The sequence below is a fragment of the Haliotis rufescens genome, unplaced genomic scaffold, assembly GCF_023055435.1.
Source record: "Haliotis rufescens isolate VD_foot unplaced genomic scaffold, xgHalRufe1.0.p SCAF_3, whole genome shotgun sequence".
NCBI classification, from domain to species: domain Eukaryota; kingdom Metazoa; phylum Mollusca; class Gastropoda; order Lepetellida; family Haliotidae; genus Haliotis; species Haliotis rufescens.
Genome location: NW_025964001.1, coordinates 45,256,898 through 45,274,094, shown reverse-complemented (window position 1 = coordinate 45,274,094; position 17,197 = coordinate 45,256,898). Strand labels below are relative to the sequence as shown.

At 38.0% G+C, this 17,197-nt stretch overlaps 1 protein-coding gene across 3 annotated transcripts in view; it reads right to left on the bottom strand.

Annotated features, from left to right (window-relative positions):
• LOC124124320 (homeobox protein Meis1-like) overlaps positions 1 to 17,197 on the bottom strand; it is a 111,519-nt gene that overhangs the window by 6,942 nt on the left and 87,380 nt on the right. The window lies entirely within an intron of this gene.

The following is a 17,197-nucleotide window of genomic DNA, read 5'->3' as shown; positions in this document are numbered from 1 at the left end:
GCTCAATAATAATTTTTGACACCCTAATCACGACCGTGAATGGCCACACAGCAACTGGGGGTAATTGGAAGGTTTGTACCTGGCTCTCCCATCAGTGCATTCTAGCAAGAATGAAAAGTCTTTTCACACCAGAAATTTGCTGAAACCACTCGAGAAGTGACAAGTGCTATTAGAGCTTCATTAAAGTAGCCCACTACTATTGAAAGTATGGGTGATAATCATAAGCAGAAACCTCCACAAATATTTCTTCACAATTTGTATTTTCTAGGAACTCTTATTCTGTCAGAGGAACAATGGTCCACTTGATATTGTGTGGAAGAAAAAACACTCTCTATGCACATTTTCAATACAAGTAATACAAATAAAAGCCACTAGCCAAGCGAGGTAAGAATGAGAAGCAAAAGTGTTTGAAAACTATCTCCAAACTTCTCCAAACGAGTTCTCATTCCTCAATAATAATATGCCAATGCTCCTTGACAGAAACCTACTAGGGATAATTGGGATCTGTTTTATTTGCTTAGTTACAAAGGCATATTCGGGTGAAGTAGATCGCGGCACTAGAGGGCGCTAACCTGTTAGCATAGGCTAATAGCAACAATACCAATGTTGAGACTCTAGGCGGAGCAAGTTTTTGATTCACAATGCCAATCGTTTTATTTGTTGAACTTAATTTGCTTGCTGGCTTGGGGGTCCTATCACAAGCATGCAGATTTCCCACCTTGTTTCGCCTACAACTGTGGGCTTGCCAATAACAAGGGGTGATATTGACACTGGGTGCTAATTTCATACTGTAGTATTTCTCTTCAGCCCCTCTTTCATATTTTTTCATATTTTCTCAAAGCATTGATTACAAAAATTTAAATTTGAAATTTGAAACTTAGCTTATTAATTTTTATTTAAAGGTTGGAGACAGTGTTGTTGAGAACAGAATACTCTTTACCACGTCTATAGCTGTCACTAACTTGTCTCTAGCTGTCATTGACTTGTTTTATCCTATTTGCAATAAACAAAGCCTGTACCTTGTACAAAGCAATAAAAGGCCTGTGGTATAGACACAGACAATAACAGCAAGTGCATACAGTTGTCACACCCATTCTTACTCTGTCCTTTATCTGGCAAGCGTTCAAAAATGAAATATGTCTTATTGTCATTTCCTCCATCCAAAGAACATTTCTAGATTTAAGTATTTTTACAACAAAAAATGTCATGCTGATCTATAAGTTTTGGAAATTAACTTAGACAAAAAATGAAATTGTGAACTTTTGTAATGATTGCATTAACACAAAATCTATAGCATCAAATCTAATAAGTTTTCCTCTGAAGCTAGAACTGGGGACAGCAAAGCTTTCAAAGACCCAAAATTATCAAAATAATATTTTCTTTGAGATCAGAGAAAATTTTCTGGCTAAATACAAATTGAACATTTTATGGGTTAATACTAAAAAAAACCTGACATGTGCCACATAGTCTAATGATGAAACAACTACAGACACAAATGAAATTCTGAGTTACGGACTAGTTCCTATGTGAATTGAAATGAAGGCCTGACAAGGCACATTTGAATAATTGAAATAATAGGGTCCCACTGGGCCTGCATATTACCCTCTCCAAATATTCATATCCCCAATCTTCATTCCAAATAATTTGCTGTATTGCATAATTTTCTGACATTGGTTTAAACTTGGAAAAAGCCGAGGATAATTTGTGTGGGGAGGGTAAATAAAATCTCAATGTCAGATCGGTCAAATTTGTCTTAGACAGTTTTCCAGTCGGAACAATTACCACAGAGTTTTGGTGGTGGGCAAATCCTTGTGGAGAACTGTGTAGTTTGCAGAGTACCTTATGATTAATTGCTGAATACACTATCGAGGCGCCAAGACGAACCTGCCTAGCTTGGCAATTTGTGGCAGTTTGGGTTTGGGATGACTCGTTCTCATTAAGAGGTCAGAGGATGACCTTTCTGACTCCATTTGGAACAGATAGTTTCCGAAGAAATTGCACAAATTGCACCACAGGCCCAGGAGGAGAGAGAGGCTAGGGAAATAGGGCTGACAAAAAACACTCTTTGAAATTAAAATTTCGTTTTTCGGGTGATTAATGGCGGAAGGGGTGAAAGCGATCTCTGAATCCCGGGGCTCTGCCATATTCTTTCCAAGACTCCACTGGTCCAAATTACATCTTCATTCTCATTAGCCAGGTCCGCTGCGATCGGGTTACGATTTGATGATATTCTCTCCCCCTCTTGCTCCCCATCCTCATCCCACTGTAGCCTGCCCTGTACACCTCCCTCCCTCCCCAACACATGGTGTTGGGGAACACAGGGGGCCTTGGTCCAAACTGCACGACAAATGACTCTCCCCTCGTTTTCATTTGCACTTCAGAATGCCAGGATCACAAGAAATGGCAGTTACGGGCAGGCAACGTCCCATCTACGATAAATTCCAACTCTAATCAAAGCCTCCCCGAGGACGTCCTGAGCTGTTGGAAATTCTCTGACTGAGCCCAACTGATAATTGAAATAAAGCCTTGGGTTGGTGGTACCATTGATGGCACTAATGAGCACATTATCCCTTGTTAATGTAAGCTACATGACCCATAAGCTACAATATTGGCTTTGACATAACACTGGCTCAACAATTTGTGCAAATAAATTTTTCTCCCTCCTGAATGCTCATTAGTGAAAGCGTTCTCTAGTTATGCTAAATGGTGCAAATTTCAATTGAGCTTGTCCGCCTTGATTGATAGGCAAAAAATTACAGACAACTTTCTATGCAAAGTTGAGTTTTGGTCCAGTAAGGATGTGATGCAAGGTATCATTTCTTGTTGTATTTCACAAACTGTGCGACATCATTATTGTCATTGGATGAGAGTTTTTATAACCTTTCCATGTGAACAGATGGCTTATAACATTAACAAACTTTACCCATTTCTCCAGTCACGTATTTCAAATTCAACCAATTCAAATAAGTTTGTATTATGTCTGCAGGGTGAAGGGAGATGTGACATATTGTCCATGACAGAGCCAGCAGAGGTGGAAGGAGTTACTTCCCTTACGTTATCTTTCAAATGCCCCAAGCAGTTTTGTATTTTCGAATTTTAAAACTAAATCTTCAGTAAAAAATAATAAAGATTTTTTTTGTTTTTAGAGAATAAAACCTTAAATTAAAGGACTTTTAAAAACATTTTAAATCATTTCAAATCTTCACCATAATTGAAATGCAACTGCTTCTTTCAAGGTGTTCGAATCCTACAAATCGATATGAGGTTGGGTTAATATGCCAAGATTGTTTGGGTTACCTCACTGAATGCAGGGACACAAGAGAAATGCTCACTGGCAATTATATTGGACTGGGTACGTTGGATGAAATATTTGATGGCATCGTGACAGTTTCATAACCGCACTGACCTATCCTGCCAGGTTCCTGAGCAATATTAACCCTGCAGGATCCCTCATTCTGTCAAGGTCGTCTCGTTTGGTCATCAGGGCTGGGGCAGGCCCTCCTCGACCTCCAGTGTACCAATCATCCGCCAATAATCTACTGAAGAAATTACTGCTTTCCCACGGGATTTGGAGGGCCATTTTCCATGCGAGTTTTTCCTGACGACATTTTGATATTGAAGGATATGGGCGACTCCACTGATGGCTCTTTTAGTCAATTCTGATCAAGTCGAAAGCAGTTCCATTTCCCTGTCTTCGGTTCCAAAAATTTAATTCTCTGTAGCGGGTGTTTCTATATTGCCATGAATCTGGCTCATGAACGCGACTTTGGCAAAGCATTCACAAATTGTGCACATTTCTACTATTTCGAAAAGTGTGAACATTCGATTTAGTAAAGTTCACAAATTTAAAATCAACTGATATAAAATTATATGAAACTGTAAAGGAAACTAAAGAAGTAAAATATGTATGACTATGAGGGTTAGAACCTGAGAACCCTTTCTTCATTACCTGCTCTGACATCTAGAATCTTAGAACCTACATTAGGATTTCTTTCCTCTTAAACCTGTCAACATTATCAGCTTGTCATCTATCCATACTTGCTTAAACTGTCATAAAATAATGAATTGCCCTAGTCGGAAATGAGTTGAAATTCCCCAGAGTTTAAAAAAAATACTCATCATTCAAAAATCTAGTAATTGTGATTTTTCTTCAAGATTGTTAAATCTATATGAGTGTATGAAATTCTACCAGACACAACAATTCAATTTAATTCAAAACTGACCGAAAATTGAAATGAAATTGCATAAATGCTACAGATTTGAATCCCACACAGCAGTGGATAAGGACTGTATACTTATCGCACAAGACAAATGACTTGTTTTATCAAAGTATGCACACATGATTTTCAGCCTCCTTCCCCAATGAAATCCTGAAGCTGTAGATGGTGTGGAGAAAACTCGCCTGCTCTCGTGTACCCCCTTATCACCATGTGGGGGTCTAGCCCCAGTTAATAGGGATATAGCAATTATTTCGACTTATAATGAGCCGACCTCCATCTAATGGCGGACAGGTGGCACTGATCGTAAGAACTTCGCATCAAGGATGTCTAACTTCCTTGCCTCGTTTTGTATTACTATCATTTTCTGCTTTCTCCGACTACACGTCCAATTTTCGACTTCCTTCGCCCTTTCTGAGCTATTATGACCTTCTTTTTCCCTGTTCCCTTATAGGAAATGCTGCATCCGAGAGGCTGTGTTTCCTAGAGAGGAGAGGATATGGTGTTTTCTTTCTAAATATGAAAAAGTTGCTGTTTATGGATGAAACGAGGGCCCATTTATCAATCAGTTTATATTCCGGCTGATATTTATAGGTCTAAGTAGAGGTATTGCTATGATCAATTAGGGCTGTGGAGATGATGTTATCTTTCCGGATCCATACGAGTCAAGTAGAGTTTTTAAGGAAAATCATCTTTAGCTTGTCAATAATTGAACTACAAACAAAATGTCTCAGATGGCTTCTAGAATTACAAATGCATAATAATCTAGTGAAAACATTCTCAGTGAGTATCCGATGATGGAGACGGAAAGATCCTGATTGAAACACTGATTCAGATTTAATACCTGAAACAATATGGTCATGTTGATGAAAGGTATGCATCCCATTTGACTCCACACAGTTCTGGACATGTAAATATTGGGATTGTACGTAAAGATGATAGTCTAAAACTTAACACAATGAAAATAATTTTCAAACAAAGATCATACTGTTGCATGATAATAACATCAATATTATATATATTTCATGATGGGATATCTGCATTATAATGAACATTTCATGATGGGACATCAGCGTTATAATGTCCATTTCATATTAAGATATTGTCATAATAATGCTCATTTCATGATGGATATCAGCACTTTAATGTTCACTTCTTATTGGGATATCGGCATACTAATGTCCACTTCTTATTGGGATATCAGCATAATAATGTACATTTCATGAAAGGATATCTGCATTATAATGTACATATCATGAAAGGATATCAGCATTATAATGTACATTTCATGATAGGATATCGGCATTAAAATGTACATTTCTTGATAGGATATCAGCATTATAATGTACATTTCATGATAGGATATCGGCATTATAATGTACATTTCATGATAGGATATCAGCATTATAATGTACATTTCATGAAAGGATATCAGCATTATAATGTACATTTCTTGATAGGATATCAGCATTATAATGTACATTTCATGAAAGGATATCAGCATTATAATGTACATTTCATGAAAGGATATTGGCATTATAATGTACATTTCTTGATAGGATATCAGCATTATAATGTACATTTCATGAAAGGATATCAGCATTATAATGTACATTTCATGAAAGGATATTGGCATTATAATGTACATTTCTTGATAGGATATCAGCATTATAATGTACATTTCATGATGGATATTGGCATTATAATGTACATTTCATGAAAGGATATCAGCATTATAATGTACATTTCATGAAAGGATATCAGCATTATAATGTACATTTCATGATAGGATATCAGCATTATAATGTACATTTCATGATAGGATATCAGCATTATAATGTACATTTCATGAAAGGATATCAGCATTATAATGTACATATCATGATAGGATATCAGCATTATAATGTACATTTCATGAAAGGATATCAGCATTATAATGTACATTTCATGAAAGGATATCAGCATTATAATGTACATTTCATGATAGGATATCAGCATTATAATGTACATTTCATGATAGGATATCAGCATTATAATGTACATTTCATGATAGGATATCAGCATTATAATGTACATTTCATGAAAGGATATCAGCATTATAATGTACATTTCATGAAAGGATATCAGCATTATAATGTACATATCATGATAGGATATCAGCATTATAATGTACATTTCATGAAAGGATATCAGCATTATAATGTACATTTCATGATGGATATAGGCATTACAATGTTCACTTCTTATTGGAATATCGGCACTACTTGTCAATGTGAAACAGATGTAAGCACTATCATGTACAGTTCCTGATGTGAGCTGTGAGGGCTGTCCCACCTGGCCACAGTCCCCCCAAGGGGGTTAGGCAAGTGTCACTGCCTGCGCTTGGCTGCGTGGAGTCCGAGTGGGTTAGCAGTGACAAGCCTTGCACCATGTGCATCTTCCTGGCGCCCTGCAGGGGCCATGGAGGGGCCAGGGACCACTCTGTGCACAGATTACACATGTTCTACAAGTGCCATGAACCACCACTTACTGAATCATTAGTCCTCACATGGCACACCGAGCATCACAGCTAGTCAAACGGGAGACATGTGTCAGTAATGAATTTACCATCTTCACAAAAGGTGGAAATTTTATTAGATTATAGACTTTAAAATTGTATTTTTGAAACTGATCTGATTTTTATAAATTGAATATTTTGCTAGGAATTTGATTAAGCTGCTAGACTCATCTTGAGTGAAATGAAAAAGCAATTCTTGTGTTGATTGCAGAGCATGGACATGATTAGTGAAATTTACGTGTTGTGCGCTTTGTGAACTGAACATCGAAGTCAACGACCATGCAGCCTCAGAGGGGAACATATTTCACAAACACACAGATTCGGTTTCAGGAAACGAGGGAGAACATTCTTGTGATGATTGTTAGACAAGAATATGATTATTGAAATGTACATGATGTTTTTCCCTATGACATAAACAAAGGTATGATTAATGCAAGTTGGCTGGGGGTATCGTGGTTTATCTGACATGTACATGCTCCATAAATATAGTGCAATAAAGCACAATTACCAAGCCCTAATTGACATTCACTTGAGTGTGAAACTTATCTGTCCAGGAAATATAAACCATAAGTGATATTTACGAGCCTTGTACCTCACGTAAGCTGCTGATCATCTCTACCCAGAGTCTCCGCACTCCACATCTATGCCGCCATTCCGGGCCTCCCCTTTCCCGAGAGAGTTCTACAAAGGTAGCACTTTTCAATAGGAAAATTAGGGGAGAAGCGCCCTGAATAAAAACCCCATTTTCCAAAAATTACTATAGCGGATCTCTTGATATTCCTGATTAACTGAGGTGCCCTGTTACCATATAGCCTGCACAGAAAAACGGATTTCTAACTATAGCCTATTCTCTCACTTCTCTATGAGAATTGTGATTAATCATTTCACTGCTTATCAATCGATTTCGCACTGACTGGATCAATTCTTGTTCATTTCAACTCAAGGTAGCTTTTTCTACATTTCATCAGACCTAATTTTCTGTAACGTATTACTTGGTATTAATGACCACAATTTCTTCTTTTGTGGTTTCTCATGCACTGCTCATATTTCTTAATGAATTTGTTTAGAATAATGAGATAATATACTTATTTCTCCCCCGCTGGTATCACCAACATATGACTGCGATGTTGGTGAAATGGACAAATTTGACATAAGCTTCTCATTATCATTGCAGCCCAGTAATAACAAAGTCTTTTAAGGCCTCTTCCAGCACGTCTACAGGATATGACACCCAGATAACCTCCTTTTATTTTCACTAATTGCCATGTGTTCATTTTTACACTCAGGAAATTAACAACTTTCACCTTCCGAAGTCTCATCCTTTAGACAAGTAGAAGACACCAAACCATCCTTATGGCTTCATTGTATCTGAAGGTGGCCATGGCATCGATTATTTATAATACTGCCCCTGGCTATCCGAGATGAGGACATGAAATAATACAGAAAGATGCACATGCTTGAGATGGTCGTCATGTCAGTGCTACAAGAGACTTAGTGAACACATTCTACAGCAATCACAAGCAAGCCTGGAACACAGGCAGTTCCACTCCAACCACCTGCCCCATCGCTGACCAAGGATGCCACGACAAAATGCTATTTCTATACCTTTAAGTTTCACGAAAATGACATTTGTTTCGGGGTTGTGCATTTCTTTTAATCCTACAATAAACTCAATTCTGTGTCGATTGCATCAGTTGTACTTCAGTGCTCGTTTGAGGCGATGGCAATTTTCTGCTAGTCCGTAAAGGGCTGAAATGAGACCGTGCACAAAATAGCACTAATAAACAGGTTTAGAAAAGTCTCATTTCCTGGTGATTTTCACCAGTTGTATCAGTGCTCATAACACGACGCAATCAGCGTCTCTAGTGAAAGCCATGTGCCAGCTGATAGTATGTACTTAACTCGTTAATTTCATCCCCACTTTACTGCCGATGTAATGTGCACTGATGGGATTTTTGTATCTAAATAAACATCCTTTTGCCGTTTTTTGGTATCATTTCCTCCACAGTTTATCTCCCACGATAAACTTTGATTTGTAGGAATTTGAAGGATCGTGTGATGAATACTTTATTGCCTGTGAGCTTCCCAAAGAGACATGACTGTTTGGGACGATGACAAGTCACGTCTTTCTTGATGTTTACAATTTGAATTAAAATTTACCTCCTTCCACATCTTAAAATAAAAAATTGTCACCAAGTCATGAAATTTTTAAACTTTTCAATTGGAAAACTTTGACAAAAACATCTTTCATTAAGTACTCGAATTTTCATAAAGCCACTTGAAATGAACATCAGTTAGATAATAAAATCCATTTATCATACATCCTTACAAAGTATGAAATTCACATCACCATTTGACCTATTACCTTCCCATCTTAACTATCATGTAGGACTCCACCGTTAGCAACATAGCATTGCCTCTATTCATTAAAACAGAAGCAGTATTAATGGGTGACTGTCATCTCGTAGCTGTCAAGCCATCAATCATGAGGCATACATTTCATCACTGTCAGTCGGCAGCAACACACTGCTATGTACATCTCTACAATGCAAGGAACATCTACAAATGTTTGTGGTTGAACTTCACAGATGTCATTATCTATAAATGAATCCAGAAATATGGGTGTAGAAAATAGTAGGAGTGGGTAGCCACACCCTGAGGTTGACCTGTTCTTTTCCATGATATTACCCAGGTTAACACATAATTTGCTGATTGTAATTCTTAATTTGTCAATTACGAGAGATTGACACTTAATGCAGCACAAACGCGATGTGCGGTTACTTATAATAGGGGGCCAGCACAAACACCAATCACCCACGGTGCAAATGTCTCGTTCATCATCCATGAAAACAAAATGTCATAAACAGCAGGGAGGTAGGGATATTAGCGATAATTTTGCAAAAAGGGCACTAAGCTATCGCATTAAAGTGGTTAGATACCAGTCATAGACACTGTGACTCGCGTCAGTTGAGAGGTAGTGGATATTAACATCATAACATACATTTATAGACACACAATGGGAATGTAGGCCAGGGATTACATACGCTGATGGACAGCTGATGAAGCAGGCGAAATATAGTATTATTCATAGGCTACATTCATCACAGTGATGTGTACATAGAAACATGCATATGCTTTGAATAATGATTCAGAAATTTTAGCAATTTAATTTTGACAGCATGAATAGTGTCATAACAACATAGGCACAAGTGTGACTGTAAACGGTACAATAAACGTAACCTGGGAATTCGGTCATAAAAACTTATAAGATGTAATTGTGAGTTTCCCAGTGCTTATCATTAATGGCTGTCGTCCTTTGCGTCCCTAAGAATAGATTCGGGAGATTTATAGTGAATATAAATACGGCGTTTTATGACTATTTAACAACTCTCAAGCACACCTGCCTACATACTTGTGAAATTCACAAAAGTCGACCACGCACTTGGCAAGTAAATGCTTCCTTTAACTCAGGAAAAGAAATGATTATATTTTTTTCTATTCCATTTTGACAATCGCTACAAATCATTTCAAATATGTTTCTGAAGATTTAAATGGCAAGTATGAGTTATCCCCCTTAATGGAGCAATGTCTTGTTAATGAAGTTGAGATGTTTTCAGTGGGAATTCTCAGTGAGGACCCAGATGTAAAAGAGAACATTTATCAATGTACAAGTAATGCTCCTGATGATCGCAATGTAAATAGATGAAGAGAACACAATCTTAAAATGGCTAATTACGCATCACAACGGTTCTCCGAGTCAACCTTGCACCATATACCAACATACAAATTGAAACTTTTCTCATAAAACAGCAAGATTACTGTGCAGACAGCGTATTGAAAATGCCACAAGATGTATGGAAGTTTAATGGCGTTTCCTCTGCACGGTACCAGCAAGATACATGTAAAAAGCCTGCAGATATGTTTTCACGAGGAGCTTTACTGCCCCCTGTAAAAGTTTTACGAGTGTGCCAGAATGCGCGTGTCTGCTCAGGAGGGCCGGCAAGTTTAATATTCAGTAGGGTAACTGGGCATCCATGTACATCTCAGTCCAAAGTGGCAGTTTGAAAAGCTATTAAATCGTAATGTTGGCCTCATGTCATTGAGTCGATATAATGAAGCAATTTTTGCCCCAGTTCTTATCAGGCTATTAGTGTTCATCTTTACTGGCATCTACTGGTATATATACTGGTAAGTAAACACCAGTTGGAAAAACTGTGACACCACTGGCGAAATTATGCTTCTTTTTATCTGATTGGAGATAATGAGCTTAGCAAATGTGGCATGAGCGTCCATCTCGGCTTGAAATAAACCCTGAAATTCATGCAGGGTTATTCTGAAATCAGTTTGCTTGCTGAGGATGATGTATGAGCCAACCAAGCAAAGACCATTAACAACTAAAACCAGACAGGCTTATTATCAGTATTTGGAAGTGCAGGTTCCAAATCTCCATCTCTAATACACTGAGGCTGAGCAGGGAAAGGTGGGTTTGACAGGGCACCTGCCGTGAAGTCAGCATGCTTTCAGTGTTTCTGACATATTACATCATGAACGCTCTCAGTACCTTTGCATATTTCAACCTCTGTCTATTTGGTCCCTGTCGTGGTGATGAATTTGAAAAGCGGTGTAAATATGATGTGTGTGGTTTGTGGCTATCATGGCATATTCTGTACACTCTCCATACTCTCTGGGTAACCAGCTCCACGCATTTCTGGCATTTGGCATAAATTTAAATTCCCCAACATGACATCTCTGATAAATGGACCTTTTGATGAAAACAGACTGTAGAAATGTAAATTTGACATATATGATTATTAAACCTCAACGATGCAATTCACATCGGCAACTCAATTAGTAAAATGTATGAAATACATTTGGACTTATTAGATTACCACACAAAAACAATGTATAAAAAACAATACTCAAAATTGATGCATTATTCTTTCAAACTTAAAATCCAGTTGAATAATACAAAGAATTATTTTTACAAACAACAAAATCTATTAATGGCAGTGAAAAAAGACACTAATCTTCAAATCCATATTTCTTGACATAATTTCAGACCGATACATCAATCTATACTAGAAATGGCCAAACTCCCAATTTTTGCCCCTAATTAGCACCAGTGGGTTCTCTGCGCGCCTATCCAGGATGATGGGTCTCTCCTGATAAGACTGAAGCCACAATTTTTCAGTTTGTTGGCCAGGCCTGTATGAAGGGCCCTATCTGGCCCTGGCAGACCCCGATATGACACTACTGTCCGGGCAGTGATGGATGGCTACGTCCCTCATCAGGTCTAGGAAGACAAGCCATAAAGAGAAGGAAGCCACATCTCGCATTTCTCATTACAGTCTCTTGCTATTTGTCTTTCTTGGTGTATTCAAATCTTCCTTGAATAAAATTTCCTGGAATGATATTCCTTGTGTTGGATTGTTCTCAACAGAGCCGGCTGGCATATAGTATTTTTTTTCTTATTATTATTAGTTCATACTTTTTTTTCAAATATTAAATCACTCAAGCTAAGGATGTTAAAAAAATATATTTTTGAATTATGATCCTGACCTGATTTCAAATCTTCACACTCAATTCCTGAATTTATGGCCCCCAATTTTTATTTAAAATTCAAAATTTGAAGAAAAAGAATATCACAAATAATTCAATTTAAACAAAATGGAAGAGACAAGTAATTTGAGAATAGTTTATGAAATGGTCCCAAGCCATGGAGGTACTTTCTGACTTAGCCAGCGCATTGGGAGTTTGTTTTATGTGAAAAGAGAGGTGGGTGGCTGGAACGGAGACATAGTTAAACTCCCTGTCCCCCTCTCATAAATTATTCCCCCTTCCAGCTTCCTTCCATTCTGTCACCATGGCAACACAAATTAAAATTCTGATAAGGGATAGAAAACAACATTAAAATGTAATGCGAGATGTGTGCTGGATAAGACTGTGAAAATTACCCTGCTCCCCAAAAAACTATAATCATCCCATGCTATGCTTCACTGTAGCAGCACGCAGCTCGTCTCCCTCCACCACCCTCCCCCCTTGGCAAGAGGGTCAGAGGTGAGAGATGAGCACCCTTGTTGGTGTCAGCCCTTAGGGGTCCCACTTAGGACTTTGAGGGGACCAGACACAGGAATGCCAGTACCAGAATAAGATACATTTAGGGCTCTCAGCTTCTTAAACTGATGGATGTGTATTTTATCTTATTTATATTTTTGTTAAAAAAAAGCAGATCTCACAAAATTCTCATTACCTGCCAGAAAAAATCAAAACTCCTTATTCATTTTCTGTTCAGCATATTTGTTTCAGTCACAGGTCAAAATGAGGCAAGTTTCATTACGGCTGACGAGTCCTTAAATTAAAGCAGTGTGATACCACATAAACTGTTTTTTTTTCCTTTCTGAGCCAGTGTCTTGCTCGCAACAATTTGTCTTGGTCTATTACAAGTATGACAGACGTGATATATTTGATTGATGATGGTAGAGGAGGGACTGAGAAAAAAACACATTTTCTTTTTCACTGCAGAGCATCACTGACTAAGCTACAATCTAATATCACAAAGAAACTATAGTCAATGCCAGGATGTCATTCTGGAAATAATATTTAATTGTCATTGACATTATCACTTTTCTCTGGTTTGACATACTAATATTAAATGCAATTAGATAGTAGCTGCAACTTGTTTTGTAAAAAACATAATGTCATCTTTGAAACAATGGCATAATTACGACGCTTGCATACAAATATGAACACAAAATGAGAATGGATGCACAAGAAAAACAATTTTCTTTTCACATTATAACATTTCAATGTGTTTCTACTTTAAGGCAAAGCTTTGGTATAAGCTTTCAAAATATTTATTGATAAAGGAGTGATATTTGGATAAATTCTTGTATGATAATAGCCACGCGCAAAAGCTCTGCATTATTTTCTCTTCAGAACATTAGAACAGGGCTTGGAACAGCTTCAGGGAACACAAGGAAAATACAAATACAAGGGGAAGTACAGCAGGAGAGAGAAGGGAGGAGGATGGAAGCCACATGTTCTGTTGCCTCGGGCCTATGATGTAAAGGCTGCCCTATGTAGAAGATCAAGAGAGATATCTATTCACTTGGCTCAAGTGAAGGTGAACCATCAACACACAAGGCCAAGGAAAGGGGGTAACCCTAGCTTCTTGATTTTCTAAACTCCTGTCATTAAAACCCCATTAGGCTTGGCCAAATGTGGCAAAGGGGCCTGTGTGCAGCCACTCTGGACACCTTGACCACTGATAGTGACCACACAATTCTTTTATGAGTATTTCACTAGCTTTTGAGGACTTTGGCAGTGTGCCTTGCATCAAAGATGATATCTTGTGTCGAAGTCGCCTGTGAAAAAGAGATTCTTCTCTTTCGTCCTATACTTCAATAATGTTTTCCGATGAGGAAAGCAGATCGGAGTGGCAGAAAAAGCCTCCATAGACGACCAATTTCAAATGGTTTCAATTAAATACAGTTTAGGGAAGAGAAAATCAGAGATGCTTCCATAAGCAAAGACTGGTATTGGGATGTGGGAACAGAGGGGACTCAAAGGGGTGGCTGAAGCTCAATGGAAGAAAGGCTATTAGGGAGAATAGAAGGGCTTGAGCGTGTTATTGGGTTTGACAGATGACAAATGATTAGGGGGTGGGTTGCAACAGTGGTCAGCTTGACCACCATGTTACTTCTGACCCATTAGATACAACACCGGTCAACATGGCTACCCTTGATAAGGGCATATGGCCTTTATACAAAGCCTCACAGTGTGGCAGGAAGAGGACAATGTTGCAGCGCCCCCTATAGAATGGATACCTAAATTTACCCGCCCTGCTTCCATTCACAAACTCACACGTTTAGTCCACCATTCAAGGAATTCCTGTTGAGCAAAACCTGGACTCAAATGTCTGCATAACAATGAAAGGGAAGTACTTAAGCCCTTATGCTGGACACAGCTTTTCATCCGGCAACCCTTTTTACTCTTCATTCAAAAGCAATATAATTCACACAAAACATTCTCCTAAGTCATGGTTTTTAGCATGCCCGCTTCCCATTGTTGTTGTATCTGACCAAGCAATATTCTAATGACCAATGTTAAAACCCCTCACATGTGAACAATATCTAAAAGGATTGAGAGTGGGACGTCTGAGATTGCAGTCTTTGTCCAGTGACTACTGTAGGTACCATCAGGGCACAAATTGCTCCCAACAATCCAATAGATTCTGTGCAGTTCCCGCAGAAACCGTACCATCATCAAATTCCCATAATGAGATTCTCTCCACATTGATGATATTATTACGGCCATCTTTAACGTCTTGGATACATGGGATAATAACTAACTGGCTACCAAGGTGGCTCCAAGATGGTCCAAACCCGCACCTTCCCCGAGAAAATTACAACTCTGTCTCCAAGAAGAGGATAGGCCTAGACTGAAGTGGCCTCACTAAATGGCTTAACAAGAGGAGTCTTAGATGACTATTGTCAGTGTCGAATGACCATCTTTGCATTAGACTCCCTAAGATTGAGTTAATCATAATCCAAATTTTCCAATACAGCCCCATACATAAATCAACCCTGTATCATGTGATTATCTTGGGAGTTGAATCTGAACCAATACTTTGTAAACTAATGTATTTATTCAGAAACCTCCATTGTGGTGTCTCCAACTGATCGGATCATTCCAATAGATAAGAATTTAATTATTTTCCAAAATGTCAGTTTTGAAATTCAAACTTTGAAAATAGAATCTTTTAGAGGCAGTATCTCTTTTCTCCAGTTTCTAGAGATAACTAAAGAAGGATAATTACTGATAACGATTAAGAAAGTGTTTGAGAGCATTAAAATATTAAATTTGTATTGTTTAGCTACTCAGGAGATTTCTTTGGTTTCATTGTCCTCTGGGTATACCTCTTGAATATTTAATCCAGCTGTGCAGCAAAAATTGATTAGCGATTAAGATTTTCACATCTTGATCTTCTTTCAACATCAAAGAGTTGGCAAAACAAAGAGTCTAAACATTCCATGACACAATCACCTCAGAGTAATCAAACTTTGTCTCTCAAACAGAAAATATCAATTTTCCTCCACCTACAGATATTCATTCATGCCTTACCATCAACACAAGGAAAAATCTAGGTGAATTATATCCTTGTTGAAATCATCGTAAAATGATTATATTCAGAGTGGGATAACTCTAATAAAATCACCATAAAACTCCATAGCCAAATTGAACATTGAAAATGGGGAATTATGAAAAATGCCCAATTTTTTTTGCCAAAATTTAATACAAGATTAATTCTGGCCAAATTACATACATGAGTGCACTTGCCTCATGCTTAATTGGTCGCGCATCAAAATAGGATCTGCATATGCATAATCATTCACGTAGGTCTGGTAAGGTTGAACGTTTATGAATCACAGGGCGTCGACATGTTTCTTGTGATGTATTTCGGATCACAGATCCATAACAACAATTAATTTACTGTCATTTTTATCGCTCACGTGACTGTTGGAAGCAGAATTCACGCGAAATCAACGTCTCTACACTAAACCAGCACAACAGCTACAATGTTGCAAATTCCAATAGGATCGTAAACAAGACAGTCTGAAGAGATGGTGCTCTTGACAATGATCAGTGTTTTTGCCATGCTGAAGTGTTCCGCACCACTGGTTCTAGATAGCAGCCATATTTCACACCCCACTGAACTAGAGGAGATTTATACGCCTTCGTTATGTGAGAATAAGTAACACGTTCTATTGCCTAGGCTGCCTCGTATACATTGGTAATATCACTAACTGTGTCATCTTTGTCCACTATACTTGTTTAAGGCTTTCGGCTTTAACAAGCCGTCTCATTGCTGTTGATCACTTAACAGGGTTGAAATACATGCCATTATCCCCGTGGTGGGCCTTTCATGAAAGCATGTTGGAAGACATTAAAATTTCTTGCATGATTTGTCCGAGTCTGGTCAAATGAGTATACAACTGGTTTTATTCCTGTTTCTCAGCTGGGGGCAGCTAACTCTCTAGCAGTCTGGGAATACAACAAAGATTAGAGAAGCCATCATACTCCACAACACTGCATAGTTGCCGTTCCAAAAAAACCTTGTTATTTCCATAAATTTGCTAAATTAATGTGAAATGGATAGGACAGAGGGTGGCAGTTTGAAACAGAATAGAAACAATCTTATGTATCACCGACCTTCAAAATGTCAAAATAATCACAAAGTTTATATTCATAAATTTTTAACGGTATGGCACGCATGGAGCGAAGCTAATTAGCAAAATTAAAACCAATATTTTTTCATTAACTTTAGCACGTTAGAATTCCCCTCGAGCACAATTTTAATAATCAAAGTGCATTCAATCTGCTTCTCAAGTGGTAGAAAACATTGTGAAATAATGGCCACAAG